This window comes from Xiphias gladius, chromosome 4 (assembly GCF_016859285.1).
Source record: "Xiphias gladius isolate SHS-SW01 ecotype Sanya breed wild chromosome 4, ASM1685928v1, whole genome shotgun sequence".
NCBI classification, from domain to species: Eukaryota; Metazoa; Chordata; class Actinopteri; order Istiophoriformes; family Xiphiidae; genus Xiphias; species Xiphias gladius.
In genome coordinates, this window is record NC_053403.1 from 14,398,758 (window position 1) to 14,418,316 (window position 19,559).

Genomic DNA, 19,559 nt, shown 5'->3' on the forward strand with positions numbered 1-19,559 from the left:
ATTAGGCACACCGTGAATCCAAGGACCCAACCTGCCTCGAGTCAACACCAGGCAGTCATCGTTTGAATGCCACAGCCTGTCTGAGTATTGTGGCTGACCATGTGCATCTCTCTATGGCCACAATTTACCCATTTTTCAAATGGCTACTCGCAGCATGATAACGCACCAGGTCACAAAGCAAAAGTCGTCTCAAAAATGGTTTCATGAACATGACAATGAGTTCAGTGAACTTCGGCGGCCTCCCCAGTCACCAGATCTAACTCCAGTAGAACACCTCTGGGATGTGGTAGAGCGGGCGATTGGTTGCATGAATGTGCAGCTTACAAATCGGCAGAAATGATGTGATGCAATCATGTCAACATGGACCAGAATCTCAAAGGCAAGTTTCCAACGTCTGGTGGAATCCAATCCCACGAAGAACTGAGGCTGTTTTGAGAGCAGTATTAGTATGGTGACCTTACTCTGTAAAGTGCCTCGAGATAACGTATGTTATGATTTGGCGCTATGTAAATGAAACTGAATTGAACTGAATTGTTCCGAATAAAGAGCTCAGTGAGTGTATGATATGTCATTCATTTGTGGTAACTTGATTACGCATACATTTTTATTTTGTAAAATGCAGAACAAGAAAACACATAATTTGTCCATTCCCTCTAGAACGACTCATAGAAGCATTTTCTGACCTGACAACCCTGTCGACAGGACATCATTTGTCTGTGCCTTCCAAAACCACTACAGATCACTGCAGAAAAGCAAATCCAATTTGACAATACTGATATTAAAGTTTGGTCAGATTTTAAAGAAACGTCAGGGTTTGGGTTAAAATGACTACCTTGATAAGGTTAGGGGAGCTTCTTTTGTATGGTTACAACAATAAGCACTAGATTATGGTTAGGGAAGGTATGTGAATAATAAACACCTTGAAGCAGTCGTTTGATTTTTCCAAAGAGCCAGTGTCCAAAACACAGACACATCATTCTTTGCAGCTGCTGAGTACAAAAATCTGTCGTTTTGATTCCTGCCTCCCAAGGACTTTTTTTGCCCAAATTCACTCTTCTTCAGGTAATTTCAAAGGGAGCGTGTTGCAGGTCTTTAGTAGGCAGATTCATCAATTTTGAAATAGTGACATAACACTCTTCATCATCATGTAACACAAGAAAAAACAGATTTGTCCCAAAATGTGTTAATACAGAGTCAAATGTCCATACGGCCATATCTCAAGATTAGAGACTGTTGGTGAAGTTCAATCTCTGATTCAGAAATTGTAATTGTTTACATCCTTGTTTGGGACAGAAAAAGTCTTTAACTTGGCTCTGCGGTGAAAGCAAAAAAACCCAAATTTCATTAATTCAACAGAAATTGATTTTTTTTCTAATTGCACTGGCCAGACTAGAGTCTGTTCAATCTATTAAATCGTCCAAAATTTGGAAAAAGGTGAAAGAAAAAAGACCTGTATGATATGAAAAGTATTTTTGTTGAGATCAAATACAGCGTGGCTGTGGGCTACATTGCAGAGCATTTACTGTACCCGCATGGTAAGAAAAAAAAACAGATCATATCTGTTTGTCTTTTTATCTTCTTGTCTGCATTGTTCTTGAAAGATGTGCCTGATAACTGTGGCATAACATTTCCGCTAATGCAACAAAAATATAGCAATATGGATTGAGTAAAAAAAAAAGGAAAAAACTTTGTATTGTCAATCCCATAGAAGACATAAATCTGAATACATTTCCGTTTGTGTAACAAAATGAATTTTATCCCTATAAACATGCAGCATGTGGATGTTTTCCTGAGACCTTTTCACCTCAATGTACACTGTAATCTCTGATCAGAGCTGTCAGATTAGTGTGTGTCATGCTGCTCACAACAAAACAAGCCTAATGTCACCATCCAGCTGGTGTGTGTGTGTGTGTGTGTGTATATGCTATCTGTGCACTTCAACTGAAGACTCGGTGGTTGACTGAAAAAATATCTCTATCCAGTTTACAGGTTCGTATCTTTGTGGAAGCCAATGAAAATGAAGATCAGGGAAACTCATCTGCAACACTGCAGCAAGTTTATGGGAACTGAACTAATGGTTGGTTTAAACATGATAACAGACTGCCGGAACACACCGGTGCTTCTATTGCAGTTTTAATGGCAGTTTGGATAGTGAACAGCACGCCATTACTTCCTTTTTATAAGTACAAGAATTACTTATATCATTTTTTCATTGGGGGTAAAAAACAAACCACCACATGCTGAGTTTGCGCATATTATAAACCCAGAAATGTGGTACCCAGGAGGAACAAAAAAAAAACAAAACAAGAATTAAACAAAAATAATTGAACAAAGAAAAACTAATTAACTTGCAAAATTGGACATAAAAATGCTGTAGATTGAAACAAGGTGAAAACATTGTCTTAATAGGCAATGCTGACACCTGGTGGAAAAGAAGTAAAGTTAGAGTACAATGAACAGAACATACAGTATGTACATGATTGAGCCAAGGTCATTTTTAGGTGCTGGGTGAACAGGCTGCACTACAGTAGCACAAGGGGGTAGATAATAAAAGACAAGTACAGTTTGAATTGTGTTTTATTTCGTTCTCCCTTTTTCCTCTATTCTACAACAGATAAAAGATACTAGCATTTAGCATGACGTGCCACATTGGCAGGATCTCAAGGCGCAGGTGTAGAGGCGGTTCCAGCGTCTGCTTAGGACGCCTCCTGGGCGCCTTCCGCTGGAGGTCTTCCGGGCATGTCCAGCTGGTAGGAGACCCCGGGGTAGACCCACAACACGCTGGAGAGCTTATATGTCTCATCTGGCCTGGGAACACCTCAGGATCCCCCAGGAGGAGCTGGAAAACGTCGCTGGGAAGAGGGACATCTGGGCTGCGTTGCCTTAAACCTGCTGCCACCGCAACCCGACCCCAGATAAGTGGCAGAAAATGGACGATGGATGGATGTATGCCACATTTCACTGTTCTGCACTGGTCATTGTATCTTTGAACAAGAGATAATTGAAAAATCTACTTATGTTTCACTTGTAAGCTTACCTGACTTCCAGTTTCACTTTTATAATATGCAGTATCGCTAAGATAAATCTGGTAGACAATGTCCAATGGTTGAATTTACGTTTAATATTGTACATGATCCCTAACAAATAAAATCAAATAAATAAATTCAAAGGTGAGCGGCATTTCAAAAATTCAGTCTTTTTGTATTTAGGTGGGTGCAGTTTGTTAGAACTGCAGTTGCTGAAAACGAGCAGGATTTACTTGTGTGTCAGGTTTTCTGTCACTAGAGGGCTGTTATCTACTTGTTTGAAGTGTCATTTTGGATGCATGTCCTGGGTGAATGTGTCATATTTACTTTTTCACTATGACAGCTCAGTGCAAATTCTGCAGCAGGATGTGGGTAAACAGCCTGACGATTTTACATTTTATATATCCTGTTGAGTAGAAATTCAAAGAAAAGCTATATCAGTGGTATTCTTGAGAACAGCAAGGTGTCTGCAGATACGAGAAAGTCAAATTTGATATTTTCTAGGAACTTTTTAACTTGAATATGGAGGCATTTAGGACTGACCATTTGATAAATCTTGTGAGAAAGTTTTAATCGATACGATTGAGATGTTTAAATAGGTGGCCACAGAGAGCCCACGACATGCTGAGAGGGGCCATCAGAAGGCTTATATATAGAGATACCTTTCTAATACACCCATCCATCCAACTACATACATGTTTCATTAGTGACACCAGTTTATTTTACTACAAATAGGAAGAGTGATTGAGTAGTATGATAAATTTAAGCAACAGAGCAGTAGCGTACCTCTATGTCTTCAAGAAACTCTTGATGACTTAGCTCTTCCTAGAGCACCTCCTCTCTTGACACTGCTAGATCGCTAACATGACTAACTATCACCTACTGTGTACTTTCAGTGCACTTCTTTACCTGATCCCCTTGCAATTTGTCTTTTGTGTAGATCTACTACTTAGCACTTACATCAGGGACTCCTACTGCACTGACGCTTTAGTGTTGTCCCACACTTGTAAGTCGCTTCGGATAAAAGCCTCTTCCAAATGAGTAAATGTAATATAAACATCACATGCTTCCTTGTACCGTGCTTCTTAAAAGAGAAACGCAGGCTCGGAATCAGCCCTTTTCAACAGATACAGTAAGTGTAGTATAAATATCAAGGTTAAGTAAGTTAAGGTTACCATTAGGTTAAGCTCTGAGGTACGTTCTGGGCTGGCTTTGGGTTTTATAGACCAAAACCTATGAAGAGAAAACTGAAAAGGCGTGATAGTTTTGAATTTGCGACATAATGAAACATTCAGGATGTCTGAGTGACACTGTCCTTCAGACATCCCGAATGTCTTAAGATGTCTTAAATGTTGGGTGTAGTCATCTCTTCGTTTTAAATGTTGGGTGTAGTCGTCTATTTGTGTGAGCGCTCTAACTGATTCTATAACAGAGCGCTGCCTTGGCCATTCACATCACCTTTAGCTCAGGTGAATCCCATTACTCTTGATAAACGCTGTGCTCTTGGGAACATTCGATGCAGCAGAAATGCTTCGTGGCCTTCCCCAGATCTGTGCTTCGCCACAATCCTGTCTCTGCGCTGTCGGCGGGCAGCTCCTCTGACCTCATGGCTTGGTTTTTGCGTGAGACCTTATATAGAGAAGTGTGGGCCTCTCAACATCACGTCTAATCAGTTGAATCTAGCACAGGTGGACGCCAATCAAGGTGTAGAAACATTTCAAACATTATCAGGAGAAATGGGATTCACCTGAGCTAAAAGCGTCATAGCAAAGGGTCTGAATACTTCATGTCAATGTGGCACTTTAATTTTTCTTTTTTAATAAATTAGCACACATTTCTAAAATTCTGTTTTTGCTTTGTCATTATGGGGTGTTGAATTCAGGTTCATGAGGGGAAATTTTTTTTTTGGATTTTGGCATAAGGTTGCATCATAACAAAATGTGGAAAAAGTGAAGGGGTCGAGTACTTTCTGAATGCACTGTATGCATCTCTCATTCATAGGTGATTCTCCAATGCCCAAATGTCTTTAAATAAAAGTTTATCATTCTTACCATAAGTGGACAACTATGCATTTTACAGTCCAAGGATAGATGGCACTGTATGCTTTATAACACTATCTATTATTAAATATACATTTTTTAAAAATTGATTAACGTCAAGTATACCACTAATGTTATACCTTACTCAACATGAGCTAAACTGATCAATTTTTCTACAGAAAACTAGTTACATTTACTTATAAGTTGACTGACTGGCTTAAAAAAAACAATCACTTAATCAATAAGTGTTTTCACATAGGAGGAATCTATGTTTGTGATAATGCTCAGTACAAACTTATCATGGTTAGACTATAAATAGTTCAATATATATATAATCTGATGGAATATTTGATTGACCTTTGATTAACGTATAGATTTGGTTAATACTGATTTTCACAAAATTGGATTCTTTATTTACATTTCCATTTTTTGATCCTTTTTCAAAAAAGGGGAAACTGGGGAAATTATGCATATACAATACACAGATATCTTTAAAAACAAAATTACAGCATTGGGTGTCATTTCTTCATTTTTTTCTGACCAGTGGCTACTTGAGGTTGTACCAAAAACTGTCTTCAGCTGCAGGGTAGCATGAAGTTGCTATACCTTGCAAAAGGTCATGATACACTGTTGGGTGTATAAAAAACCGAATTGTGACTTCAAACACAGCAAGCAGTTCACATCCTGTATCCTATAGCTTGATTTTGTGGGTGGCTCCATCTTGCACTCTTGCAGGGCAAAGTTCCCTCCGAAAACTGAAATCAGCTTGCTCATCTGTAGCATGCAAAAAGGGAAATTACAGAAGTCAGATTTCATTTTCCTTCTTCATCAGAGGAGAGGAGCTGACCTCGTCTCGGGCAGTGAAATGATCTTCAATGTTGTAACGGTTGGTCAACAAGAACCAACATGACCAGAGGAATAATCTAAGTAATCCACGTTCTGTACAAGGCTCTCAAGAAAAAAGGTATTATTTTTTTTTAGGGTTCTGGGGGGAATGAACAATTTTATGTCCTTAATTTGGAAACAAATGTTGAATCGAGTTGCATCAGCTAATAGGACATGCTTAGTTGGAAAGGTGCTTCAGAGTTAGTAGTTCTGGTGGTGTTTTATAGAAGAAGTGGAGAGATTTATACTTTTCACAGTGAGTTTTATTTTAACAATAAATTACGTTAAATTGGGTAAATTAATAAGAGATTCCGTCTTTTGTAATATCCATAAAAATAGTCTAACAAAAATGAAAATAGTTATCACAAATAACCTGCGTCCAGCAAAGGGTTTCATGTAATTATTTAAATAGCACTTTGACATGCTCATCATTGCATGTCGTGTATTGTATTAATACATTACTACAACACATTACATCTATTGTAGTAATGTATTAATACATTACCTGTATTAATGCAGCAGAAAATGCAATATGTAACACTCACGTGGTCTGAAAAACCACGTGACCAATATGCTTGAGCAGAAGAAGGGAAACATAATGGATACCGCCGATATAAACTGTGTAAGTTTAAACATTGCAATAAACATACCTGTACAGGTATCTGGTAATGTGGAATTGCTGCAGTTTGGGAAGTTTTTATTTGGATGCGGGTTGACTCGGTGAATTGACAGAAACAGAGTGAAGTGTGCTCCTTCGTTTGGTACTTTAGCATTGTTAGCATGTAGCGCAATTGGCTGCATTCTGTGGTTAAAGTTTGGTATCGTAACAGGGCCATTAGATGATACATTTAATTTTCATGAAACATTATTTATTATATAGCAGTTTTCTATCGAGTGTGTGGATAATACCGAGGGGTGTCCCGGTGTAGTCGTCTATGACAGTGAAACATTCCCATTCCCAATTTCTTCACAACAGGTGAGGTCACTACCAGCGATTTTAAAATGCAAATCCAAAATTAAACTAAACATTTGGTCTTATACAATGGATACATTTTTATGAAGTTTGTATTGTGTGCTTTTGCTCACAGCTTGGCCAGGATGGACAAGGCCCTCAGAGGTTAATATATCTTATTGTCAGGTGCACTACACTTTGCATATACAATATGTGAACTTACCTTCTTACTTATTTTAATGTTGCTTGTCTCTATGTGCAACTGTTTTATTGTAGTTCTGTGAGAGATTTCCATAGCGAGGCAATTCCAATGTCGTGTGGTTCTACAGAGACTGTCAGGGATTCAAATTCCAGGTAACAATAAAGACTAAATTTTGATTGTGTTGATAGACCTACATCACAAAAGTTGTTTTCTAAAAAGGAGGGCAAAGAAAGAGTTAATGCTGTGTTTGGGTCTTCTGAAGGCTGGACTCTGTCCATCCATGCATGTGTATTTCTATGCACATTTGTTTATTTTATTTAATATAGTCAACATTTATTCATAATTTTTATTTATTTATTTGTTTTTGGTGTGTCCAATTACACTGATCTCATTTCTGTAAGTCTAGATATTTGCATGTATTTATTATTTTTACTGTTAGTGATGATTCGGTTTTCATAAGGCTAAATACTGCATAACTGGATAACATGATCATTCTACACGATTAAGATACAGTGGTATTAAGTAACTCTAAACTTTTCGATTTTAATTTTCCAGTCTTGCAGAGGAGGTCGATGAAGATGAATAACTGCAAAAAACCATAAGCTATAAGTTGAACACCTGATGATCTTGTTCTTTTTAGTTTTTTTTTTCAGATTAGTTTTTTTTATGCAAAGGACACTATTTAATACAAACATTTTTGTTGGAGGTTATTTACTAATTCACATACACTGTTTTATGAAACAAACTAGTATTTGATCATTTGAAGTGGAAGAGAGGTAATATATAAATGGGACTTAATTGGCAATGACTTTCAATGACTCACGCTGGACTGTAGTATATTCAACGTGTAGAGGCCTCACATATTCTTTATTTTTTTCTAAATTCTAATTTGACATTCTTGTGTATATTGTCTGTTACCCCACTGACTCCTTAACCAGCCCTGTCTCCTAGAAATGACCTTTATATACAACTAAACTGCAACAGCAAATATGTATTTTAAAAAATGTAAGTGCAACTGGATTAAAACTTTTTTAGGCGCTCACAGCACTTTGGTTAAGGTTAGGGAAAGACTGAGGTCTGGTTTAATCAGTAGGCAATTTGAGGGGGGGGTACATACCCCCAGCTAACCTGCCAACCCCCCCTGCACCATCCCTATCCATGAGAAATCCCCGCCTGATGAACTCACTCCGCTGAATAAAATTTAAAGGTGAATTTAGTCATTACTTTAATAGACAGGTATAAAAAGACAAATGAGTAGGAACAGAAGGAAGATAACTGGATAAAATGAAATTGTAGAATTAGAAATGTGACAGTTCAGGTTAAGGCGTCCTACAACAATGTCTTGTGGGACATGGGACGTGTACATGGGTGTGTGTGTGTGTTGGTTGGTGGTGTGGGAGCAGGGAGGGGGTGCTCCCACCCTGTTAAAAAAACAAAAACAAATCACTAGCTGGGTTTATTACAGAAAAAGCTCACAGCGACTTAAGACATGATGCGTTAACATGTAACCAAAAACCATGATCTTTCCCTAACCTCAAAAAAAGTGCTTTTGTTGCCTTAAGTGAGCCACGGGCAGGACTCTGGATGCAAGCCCTAGTCTCTGGTGTGACACTTGTGCACATTGTAAAGCCACCATCCAGGGTTGCCTCAACTTAAACAGACAAAGCCATAAACTTTTATGGCCACTCAAATGATTTAGACGAAAATTTTTCATTTTTGCTCACATTAAAGAGCAGAACCCATTTTTTCTTACAGCCAGCGTGGTTTTTCAACCAATCCCTATTTTGGGACTATGATATTTGGTGTTCTTCGTCCAACATTAGGAGAACAGAGGAGGAAGATGCTGGAGTAACATTGTTGACTATTAAAACCTGAAAATGAACGGCCTCGGAGAACAGGGAGTTTGTTTTTCATTTGTTTAAACCGATCAAAGTTTTCATTATATTAACTGGATGATCACTCAGAAGGCAGTCCACAGTGTGCGTCTTAGTCCTCAAGAAGACTTGAGTCTTCTGTATTTCTGTATACTGTCAATGACGTATAAAGACTTTCAACATTTCAACATCATTTTAAAATACAAAAAATAAGAATATCTATTGCAGTTGTTCAAATATTACGAATGTTGTGTACACATAAATTCATATTAAAATTTTAAATTAAGTGATTTTGATTTTTTTTTTTCCATCTAGATGAATTGTCCTTAAACTTTATTCTTAAAATTAATATCCTTAAATGCTTTACATTTTTACAACTTCAATTTTGCCTCATTTGCACTCATCTTGCAGGTGTTTTCCAAAAAAACAATGTGAAGAACAGCTTCAGATGCAGTGAGATTTTGTTTTAGGTCACAAAACTGTTCTGTTTGGTGGATCCAGTTTAATTGATGTATGGCTAAAAGTTCTAGCTTTTTGTGGAACAGCTCTTTAAACCCCTGGATTGTCCCTGTGTATGTTTGTTTTAAAACACTTGCAAAAGGTTTTCTCTCCATTTCTTGAAGTTACCCGCTCCCATTGTTCCCAAGAAACCTCAGTACAGTCTGTCTCAGGAAATTCAGCTTAGTCAAAGCAGTACTCGGGACATCCATCCATTCATGCTTTGTTTTTAAGGGTCACACACAATCATACTCACAGACTCTGAGATGCTGGTAGTCTTCACGAGCCCCCTCTTGGCAAGTTGGTTAACCAACAGCCAGACATTCTCATGTTCCACACATGCACATGTATCTCTATCCCTGGTATTCGGCTCTGTGATACAAAAAGGCTGTCTTCTGGCACATTGTCTGTAGGACATGGAGAGATGCTGTTCCATCTCTGTTTGATACTGTGCATGGAGCTCAGTGAGGGGCTTTGTTAGAACTTTTCTTTGCATTTTCATCTTTGAACAGAAAATTTATAACAGCTTGCTTTCCTCTCTGCTGACAGTTTCTTGCACCCCTTTCACTTGAATTTTTCACTTAGGCACACTCTTTGTCTTGCCATTACCCTCCCCCTCACTCTTTCCTCTCTTCAAGCTGTTCTTTCAGATGTAACACACGCTTTTCCCGTCTACACTTCTCCCTCTGCAATCTTTTGATACATTTCTCTGCTGAAATTGTATTCCCTCTCTGATCTCTCTCCGGTATGGAGGATCCTGGTGGATTAAAATCCTCATTCGGAGGTATGGGGTCTACCACAGCTTGACCTACATTTTCTGGCTGCTCTTGGTGCACATCTACATCAACCAGAACTAGTGGAATGGTCTCCGTAGATGGAGGTGCAAGGTCTAACACAGTGTTTGGCATCTTTCTCTATTCCCTGTAAGCAATGGATGCAGCCCTCCATTTCTCTCTCCGTTTCTTTTTCTCTTTCTCTCTGGCAGCTCACTTGACTTTACATATGGACTCTTTTCCTGCCATTTTCTTCTCTGGTAGCTGAAACAGTAAAATAATGTAGTGTCATGCCATAAATGTACGGTGTATAGTTTATTTCAGTTGGGACAAATGATAGATGGCAGCAGATGAACATGTTAATGAAAAACATGCATTTTTTTTTGCATTTTTCCCATGATATTGTACAAAGACTAATCATAAGCCATTTTTTCTGAAATATTAGAAAAAAATGTTCAAATTGCATTAAAATCTATTCCAAATAACACTAAAATAAGGTACTTTATGTGCATAAGTCATCAACTGAATATAAAAACACAAAAACTGCTGATCTAGGAAATATATCTGTCATGAAAAACACACTGCAATGGTCGCACCACATGATGTTTGGTCGCACCACGTGATGTTTTCGAGGCAGTGTATATATTTGTAAAAGTAACTTAATATCCATTGTTTTTTTATTTTGTTTTTTTGAGGTCATACCACATGGTATCCAAATGTGGAAACTACATACCGACCATTAAAAAGGTTTTTTGTTTTTTTTTTCCTCCAAAATAGAGTGTGTTATAAACCTGCTTGCTGCTTCCATGGGTCCTTGGCAAACTGGTATATGATGAAACTTCCTGTCTTCGAATGGATTACAACATAACATTTTTAAAGTTTACCACATCTCTCCCTGCATTTCCTATCTATCTTCACTGTTGTTGTCAAAAGGCATAAAATGCCAAAAGAAAAAAAAAAAAAAGTCCCAAGGTGGTCATGTCTCGATGGTCGCACAACATGATATTTCATAAAATGGACATCATCACTGTTTGTATATGATAAACATAAATACAGCCTTTTTTTTTTTAACTGAAAAAAATGCAGTTGGACAAAAATTTTGGTTTCACATCACTGACCCTTACACAAGAGAGTACAAACAAGTCTGACAAACTTTTTTTTGTTTAAAATATAGCCATTTGATAAACATGATCTATCCAGTTTCACCCGAACCGTGGAGTGCATTTTTGCACGGAATGACGACTGTGGATTTTGTCCCCTATCTCTTACACTGGAATCATGTTAGGAAGGGATCTCTTAAAGGCAAGTATGGACACGAGGAACAATTACAGCAACCGATAACTCTGTCACTGTACATAAAGGCAACTGACTATTGTAAGATGGACTTGGTTCAATCTAAGTATATCCTGTTATGTGTCCTCAACGATGTTGGGCAGGGACAGAATGAAGGGAAGTGCTTCATTGCTTTTAAATATGTACTGAGCCCTAGGGGTCAATCCTGTTCACTGTGTATATGTTCCCACATAATCTGACATTTTGAAAACATTTATCATCATTTTGCTTATGATAATTAAGTATACCTTTCTCTCCTATGCAGTGATTCTGGAAGTAGTTCAAAAGTGCGAAGAAAAAATCTTCTCCAACTTATATCATAAAAAAATAGTTTCTTTTTATTGGCCCATACATTGTCACATAGTGACATGGTGACTCTGTGATTAGCACTGTCATCCTACAGTGTTGGGTTTCAGTTTCTGTTTTCTTCACAGGATCAGCAGGTACAGATGACGATCAATATTGTCAAATACAATTGCTCCAGCTTGTTCAAAATGTTAAACCTGCTGTAAAATGTGTTGGCATTATTTTTGAGTCCCATCTGTGTTTTTAGCTTTGTATGAAACCACTTGACTGAGAAATACTGCAAATTGAGGACCTTGCTTCATCCTCAACATTTCGAAAAAGTCATTCATAGTTTCATCACATCATGTCTTGTGTCGTGGCGGGACGTACAGGCACAAACTTGGCCACCTAAACAAAAAAAAACAGCCACCCACAAAAGGTCACTATTAAACAAAATACAGTGGGGTCCAAAAGGCTGAGACCACTTTGCCATTGTGTGTCTGCACTTGGGAGGACCCAAGTACATCTGATTCTAATTAGATTTGTGTATTCCACTGAATTAATGTGTTACTTTGATGTATTCTTATGGCAATATTAGCGTTACTCTCTCAGCTGCAACCCCGGCGGTGTCAAACGGACTTGGTAGCAAATAAAAAATAAATATAAAGACATAATTCAAAGCGGTAAGTAGGCTTAGTTTCATATCTTGCAAGTACAACAATTACAAGGTCAGTCTCTGTTGTAGGATACTGGTATACTAAAGCACGATGAAACGGCTTTGACAATGCTCGTAGCCCACAGGGAAAAAAATGAAATAAAGAAGACAGGAGGGGGACCTCCTACACAGGAGTACACTCCTGCTTAGGAGCTGGCCCTCTACAGTATTGAGGGGTGCCCCTTAATGAAGGGGTGAAAGGGGTGTTTGACCCTGGTGAAAGTGGCAGCTCCCAACTGGCCACATTTGTACAGGGTATTTGTCAGTGAATTAATGTTTAACTACTGGGTTGTTAAAAAACACAATTAATAATATACTAATTATTGTGGGAGCAGGTAACATGTATTTACTTTCTCTGCATTTGCTGGGGAGACATTGGTGTTACTGCCAAGACCCATTTATACACTGTCCCATAGTGTAACAGTGAAAGCAACCTGCTATATAGAATGGCATGTCATATGTGTTTGCTGATCATGGATTAAATAGATCATTTACATATCTTAGTTTCCATGTTGGAGGCCCTAGAGAAAGCTTTGGGATACACTTTAACCTTTTTTTATGCAGTTTTAAATTTGACCATCTTAACACAGATGGTGAGAGTGTGGAAACTTGGCTGTACCTGATTTACCCGTAATTACTTGCTAATGGTGCGTGTCTGCACATGGGACTAACAACTGCTTCAAGTGCTCTCTATCCTAAAATGAATGAATTCCTTCCATTGCTATGATGTTAATTTTGCAGGAAGAGTGAAATCTTCCTCCCCTGTGCCTGAGACCTCCACTTCTAGGCCAAGAGGATCACAAGTGGTGTTGAATTAACCATAAATTAAACAGGGTAGTCAATGTGACATTTGCACCTTTCTTCAAGTGAAACCTGCAAAAGGACAACGCTTAAATGTTAAAGCAACTGTATTATTTGTTTCATTTGTTTCAGGTTGGAGCAGACAATGTGATGTCTCTCTACAAGAGGAATTTAAAAGTTGATATTGAGTACAAAAAAACGCAATACTGAGTACAAAAAGCAAATAAAAAAAAGTGAAACTCGAGGTGGAAAAACTTGAGTAAAAAAACAAGGTAATTCAGTAACGTAATTTATTTCCAGGCATGGGAAACTACTTAAAATAGTTTCCCATGCCTGAGAAAGATAATTGAAGAATAAAGACTTGTAAATGAAAAGAAAAAGGCCTGTTCTTTGTGTGTGTTATTTAGACAAACTATAATTAATGCCTCACGGTTGTATGCCTCCAGTCAAGTTTTCAAGCTTAAAAGTTTACATGCATGTCTATCCAGTCTCATATAATATGCACATATGTAGTGAAGACTTTGAAGGAATTAAGTGTATTTTATCATAACTAGCATATGAATTCTTGAGTTATGGCAAAAAACATGTTTTTTGAGGTCACAGTGACCTTGACGTTTGATGTTTGACCACCAAAATCTAATCAGTTCATCTCTGAGTCCAAGTGAACATTTGTGCCAAATTTGAAGGAATCCCCTCAAAGCATTCCTGAGCTATTACATTCACGAGAATGTGATGGACGGACGGATGGGCGGATAAAACCCATAAACGTAATGCCTCTGGCCATGGCTGTCGCCAGCACAGAGGCATAAAAATTGCCCTGTGATGGCCTCTCTCACAGCCCTGAATAGAAATGAATAACTTCAAATAAATATAATTTAAATAATCATTAACTTCTTCAAAAAAATGTACATCTTCATTTATAGAATGATACAGCAAACAAACGAATAAGATCAGCAGCAGATTTTTCACTAAGTATACATACCAACTAGAAAATAAGCAGCTGTAAAAGTGGAAATGAAAAATGGAAAACAAAATGGAAAAAGAAATGAAAAGGCCTGATGGTAGTGCTAAAGGAAATGTCAAATGGTCACCAAGTCCAGCATCCAATACAAACTAAAGGCTGTTTTTGTTTCATATAATGATCATTATCTGGAAAAATAATTCCAGTGTTTTAATTCTTATCATTGAAAAGGATTTAATCATTATTATTTTTTCATAATAATAATAATAAAAAAGAAATTCCCACACACCCCATGCAATTATACCAACTGATATGTCATCCAACACAATACTGCTCACCTCCCTCTACAGTTGGGAGTCGGGGTATGGGGATGGGGAGACACGGCTGCTGAGCCTGAAGCTGCATCTGTTGGGCCTGGCAGCAGGCAGGGGCAGGGACCACTGATTTAGTATGGATAGCTTGCTAAAAGTTTGTCTTCATTGATTGAATGTCGCCTAAGAGAGGAGCAAAATGTAAACACTCAGAACGTTCAGTGAAGATACTAAGTAGCTAATGTTAGGGGAGCAAAAGTAAGTCTATTTCACTATAGACTAATTTAACAGGTTCATTTCCACCACGCAAGGACTACACCCACGTTTCTTTGTGAAAAATTACAGAGGCTCTCTGGATGTTTACTTTTTTGCCAAAACAAAAAAGAAAAGAAAAAGAACCTGTAAGGGTTAGTAAATTGATAATAAAATATTCTATTAACGATGATAGGTTAATAATTTAATAATAATATTGAAAACAAAATACCCAATGTTCTAATACATTTTTAGGGCCCCTATTAGTCACAGGCACTTAGAATTGTCCTGGTTTGCTTAATATTTCTTGTGATCATTTTCTTTATATCTTTCAAATACAAGATATTTAAAATAATTAACACAAGGCAACTTATTTCTAAATATATATTGTAAACCAAATTTAGAGAGTAACTCTGCAAGTTCAAGTGCCCATGGGTAATTATTTAAGCAATCCCAATAAAAGATTTGTTTAATAAGTCTATTGTCAGGCATGCTAATTAATCTATTACACAGTATTAGGATGTCAAACTTTTGCCTAACTTCACGACTCCGTCCTATATCAGCACATCCGGACAGTTTTGGGACCATTTATGCGAACCCAGAAAGCAACGCATTGCTCTGTTTTGTACTTTATCACTATTTGTTTATCTAAAACCTCATATCCCTGGAGTGCAATCCAAAATTGAACAGACACAAGATTTAAACAGTTGCATGTACATATTATAACCTTGATTTTTAAGAAAGCTTAACCTTATTTAGAACGGCCCCCAAAGCCCTACCAGCAGAGCCTGACAGGATTCTTATTCCTGTTTCAAAAGTAAGATTATCATCAAAGGTAAAACCTAAATATTTGTAACTGTTTGAGTATGACAAAAGAACTGAACAAATATGAAACACAAAACTTACATTTAGGTATCCCCTTTCCTCGATAATATATGATCTTAGTTTTAACTTTATTCATCTTTGTTTCCATTCACTACACCAGCAATGTACAAAATTTACTCTCAAAACCCTGTTCAGTCTCTGCCAGAAGAACTACATCATCTGCATAAAGAAAAGTACCAACCTTAAAAATCAGAAAGTCTTACCCCAGCACCTGCTGCTTAATTTCAACCAAAGTGTTTCAGTCATTAATTTGCTCATATGCAACTGAGACTCGATAGAGAGCTTTCACAGCTTTATAAAATTTCCCACCAATACTAGATTTCATTAGTTTGAAGATAAGGAAATCATGATTTACAATATCAAAAGCCTGGTAGAAATCTACAAAGCAATAAAAATTCTAGCACGAATGATTGGGCGAGAACACATTGAGAAATGGCTCAAATAAACCTTAAACTGAGATTTGAAATGAGCACAGAGAAGTTTTCCCCCTTCAGCAGATGATTCTGAAAGCAGTCCTTTAGTGTCAAACTCTTCACATACATCATTCTGCACAGTGAAGGTTGAACACTCAAGTGAACTAACAATAAGCAAAACATATTTTGGAGTGGATGGGGACTTTAAAGGTGCTATATGTACGTTTTTGCTATCGCTACATAGCCTATGTTACAATTGACAGCTGTTTACGTACCAGTCTAAAATAAATGTTGCGAGTTCAGCAATAAACGTCCTTCCTTTACTCACCAAGAGCTGTCTCCAGTTTTTGAAAGCAAGGCCGATGTTGATTCTTATTTTGTTTCTGTCCCTTCTTTTCTTCTACTGAAGTTAGCATGCTAACCAGCCGTCTCGTAATACTACTCTGCGATAGGGAGTCACTGTAGCGTCCAGTCTGCCCTCAGTCCAACATGAGAAGACGAAGAAGTAGCTCTGCTCAGAGGGCCTATTCTAACCTCTATTCTTGTAAACGCAGCAATGCCTGAAGCTCATCGCAAGCGACCATCACAATCACCACCTGCTCACGAAGAAACCAAATTCGATGGCAGAGAAAACTTAGATGTAGCCACTTTAAAACGGGGGCTATATCTATACCCAAAAAGCTAAAGAGGAGTGAAGAACAGTGGGGGACCAGGTGTGACACACTATAGGCAAGCCTGCAGCAGGAGCTGGCCCAGAGAAACGAAAGCGGGAGGAAGAAAGTGCAGAAAGTGGAAAATGAGAGGAACCTCCACAGTGAAAAATGGCTCAGGAAGGAGGACGAATGGAGGAAGAGGGAACGCCAGACCGACAAGCAGATCAGTCTCCTAGCCTCCAGGAACGAACAGCTTCAGGTACCATGCCTCAGCTGATGTTGAATAAAAAAATACTGTTTTTATCTCTTCAGAAGCTTGTCAGCAATACAAAGGAAAAGGAGGAGAGCAAGATTCAAAACAAGTAGAAAGAGAACATGATTACGAAAAGAACAGGACGAGAAGCCAAAGAAAACAAGGGAGAAGAAAAAGAAGGGGTTAGCTACAGCAGAACATCCCTCCCACTGAAACCCCCACCCTTTTCTCCACTTCTTACCTTTCTTACTCTCCACTTCTACCACTCCTACCCCTTTCAAATAATTTGAAATTTGATCACTAAGACTCATTTTGATGATCAAATTAGTCTTAATGCCCTAAAAGACCATTGGGTGGGCTAGGTTCACTCTGACAACGGAGGGTCAGAAATAAAATATCATTTGGATGTCCATTGGCCCTTTCCCTAGTGGTAACACCTTGAATCAACAAAAATTTCCACCTCTGGCCATATAATCTCGCAAAAGCAGTACACCATAAAATAAAACACTCTTGTCCACATACTTTTGGTCTGGGGCTTTTTAATGGTTTGGGCTATATGCTTGTTGGTTCCAATTAAGGAAAATCTGAATGCTACAGCATACAATACATTTCAGAAATAGGGTGCTTCCAAGTTTGTGGCAATGGAGACAGCATTTCCGGTTTCAACATGGCCCCATACACAAGAAATTGTTTGTCCTAGTTTGGTGTAGACGAACTGGACAGGACTTAAAAATATGATCATAATAAAAGCTATATGCCATAATATCCTCACAGAATGATCTGTACCTGCAAAACTCCTTCCCAGTGCACGTGCCTTTTATCGAGAACTAATCAAGCCACTCCAAGACCAGACTACCAACTTTGTACACAAAATATATCCATCTTATTATTACAGCCTCGTGGGGCTGCTATTTTACCTATAGACTTCTAGCTCTTTCGTCTTGTTGACAGCAGATGGCAGAGGAGGGAGCAGAACAGGAGAGGCCTGTTTGTTAGAACATACTAGAGTATCTTCAAACAAAAGTTATTTTTACTGCGATGGATAGTGCACAGCAAGTACAGCCCTAACTAATTTGTTAGTTAAGGAGTCACACAGACAAAATTGTACCTCGTGTCATAAATTCTCACATCACGCCGTAAAATGTGGCACAACAGCATTTGCACTGTAATGCATTTCAATAAAACGCAAAATGCTACATTCGCTAAAAAGAAAAGTTGGAGAGGAGCCAATGACACACAGGACTGACGAGCCGCTGTAATCCAGAGTCAAAGTCAGATATACAGAGTCATCTTAGAGCAGCTTAGACTGGTCCTGATCAAATCAGAAGTTGCAGATTCATCATAACATATGTCCTGCTGCCTTCAGATGGCTGCAGGGATTTAATGAACTGAAGGAGATACTTTTCATTTTGTATAAAGCTGCTGTGGTCTACAGGTATTGTAAGAATCACTCATACTAAATTGTGGATAAATGCAGACCGATTTACTGACGCTCCTGCTTTAAAGGGGCAGTGTGTCAGAGATGACCAACTGTAGAATTCATACTCCAAACAAAATAGGGGGCAGCATATTACCACAGAGTTGGGGTGTCCACCACTTTCGTAAGAAACAAGGAAATGCACTCTTTGGTCCCTCCTCCCCCCTCCCCTTCCCCTGTGCCATATTCAGACTGACCATCGGGCATACTGGGACAGATTCTGGTAGGCCGCTGCATCCGTGGGCCGGTTTCAACCCTCATGTTGAGCTAACGTTAGCTTGAATAAATCTAACCTCTGCATAGGAGAGTTCCTGACAAGTTGCCAGACCTGCATTGACTGCGGACTAATGACTAATGTTTTCCACACAGGTTTGCCTTGCAATCTGATTATGTATCTGGTAGGTTGTTTTCTTTGATCATCGACTGATGATGGCGATTTCACCCCCAGTCTTCCCATTCAGAGAGACAACGAAGATGTAGTGGCGACAGTAGAGGACGAGACACGACAGGTTGAGGAACTCGAGGGATCGGGGAAGCAGCTAGAGCAGCAGCATCAATGGCTGAGCTTGAGGAAAGTGTGGAGGAATGTAGCTGACAGAGGAACGCTGCAACCCAGGTTTATAGCCTACTCACAGTTACTACTTTATCATCTTCTCAGACTGGACGCTACTGTTAATCACTATCGCCTCTTGAAAGTACTAAACAGTATTATGAGCAGGGGATGTGCCGGGGCCAGCTAGTTAGCATGCTACCTTCAGTAGATATCTCTGCAACACAATACATATACATCTTTGACAGAACATCAAAACTTATTTCTTCGCATTCTGTTGATAATCTTGGTTAATTCTTTAAAAGGTTTAAACTAAAACACTTACATATTGCTCCTTTAAAACAAAATAAACATTAACTTTTTCATGTCGATTTAAATAAATGCCTCCACTGGCTGGAGAGGGATTAGCTAAAATGGTTAAA

General features: G+C 38.4%; 1 long non-coding RNA gene across 1 annotated transcript; it reads right to left on the reverse strand.

Annotated features, from left to right (window-relative positions):
- Positions 1-2,559: 2,559 nt before the first annotated feature.
- LOC120789125 lies at positions 2,560-4,676 on the reverse strand. The gene is made up of 2 exons (XR_005707336.1): positions 4,485-4,676; positions 2,560-2,984 (listed from the first exon to the last, which is right to left on the reverse strand). It is a non-coding gene; the product is annotated as an uncharacterized LOC120789125 (long non-coding RNA).
- Between the last annotated feature and the right edge of the window lie 14,883 nt (positions 4,677-19,559).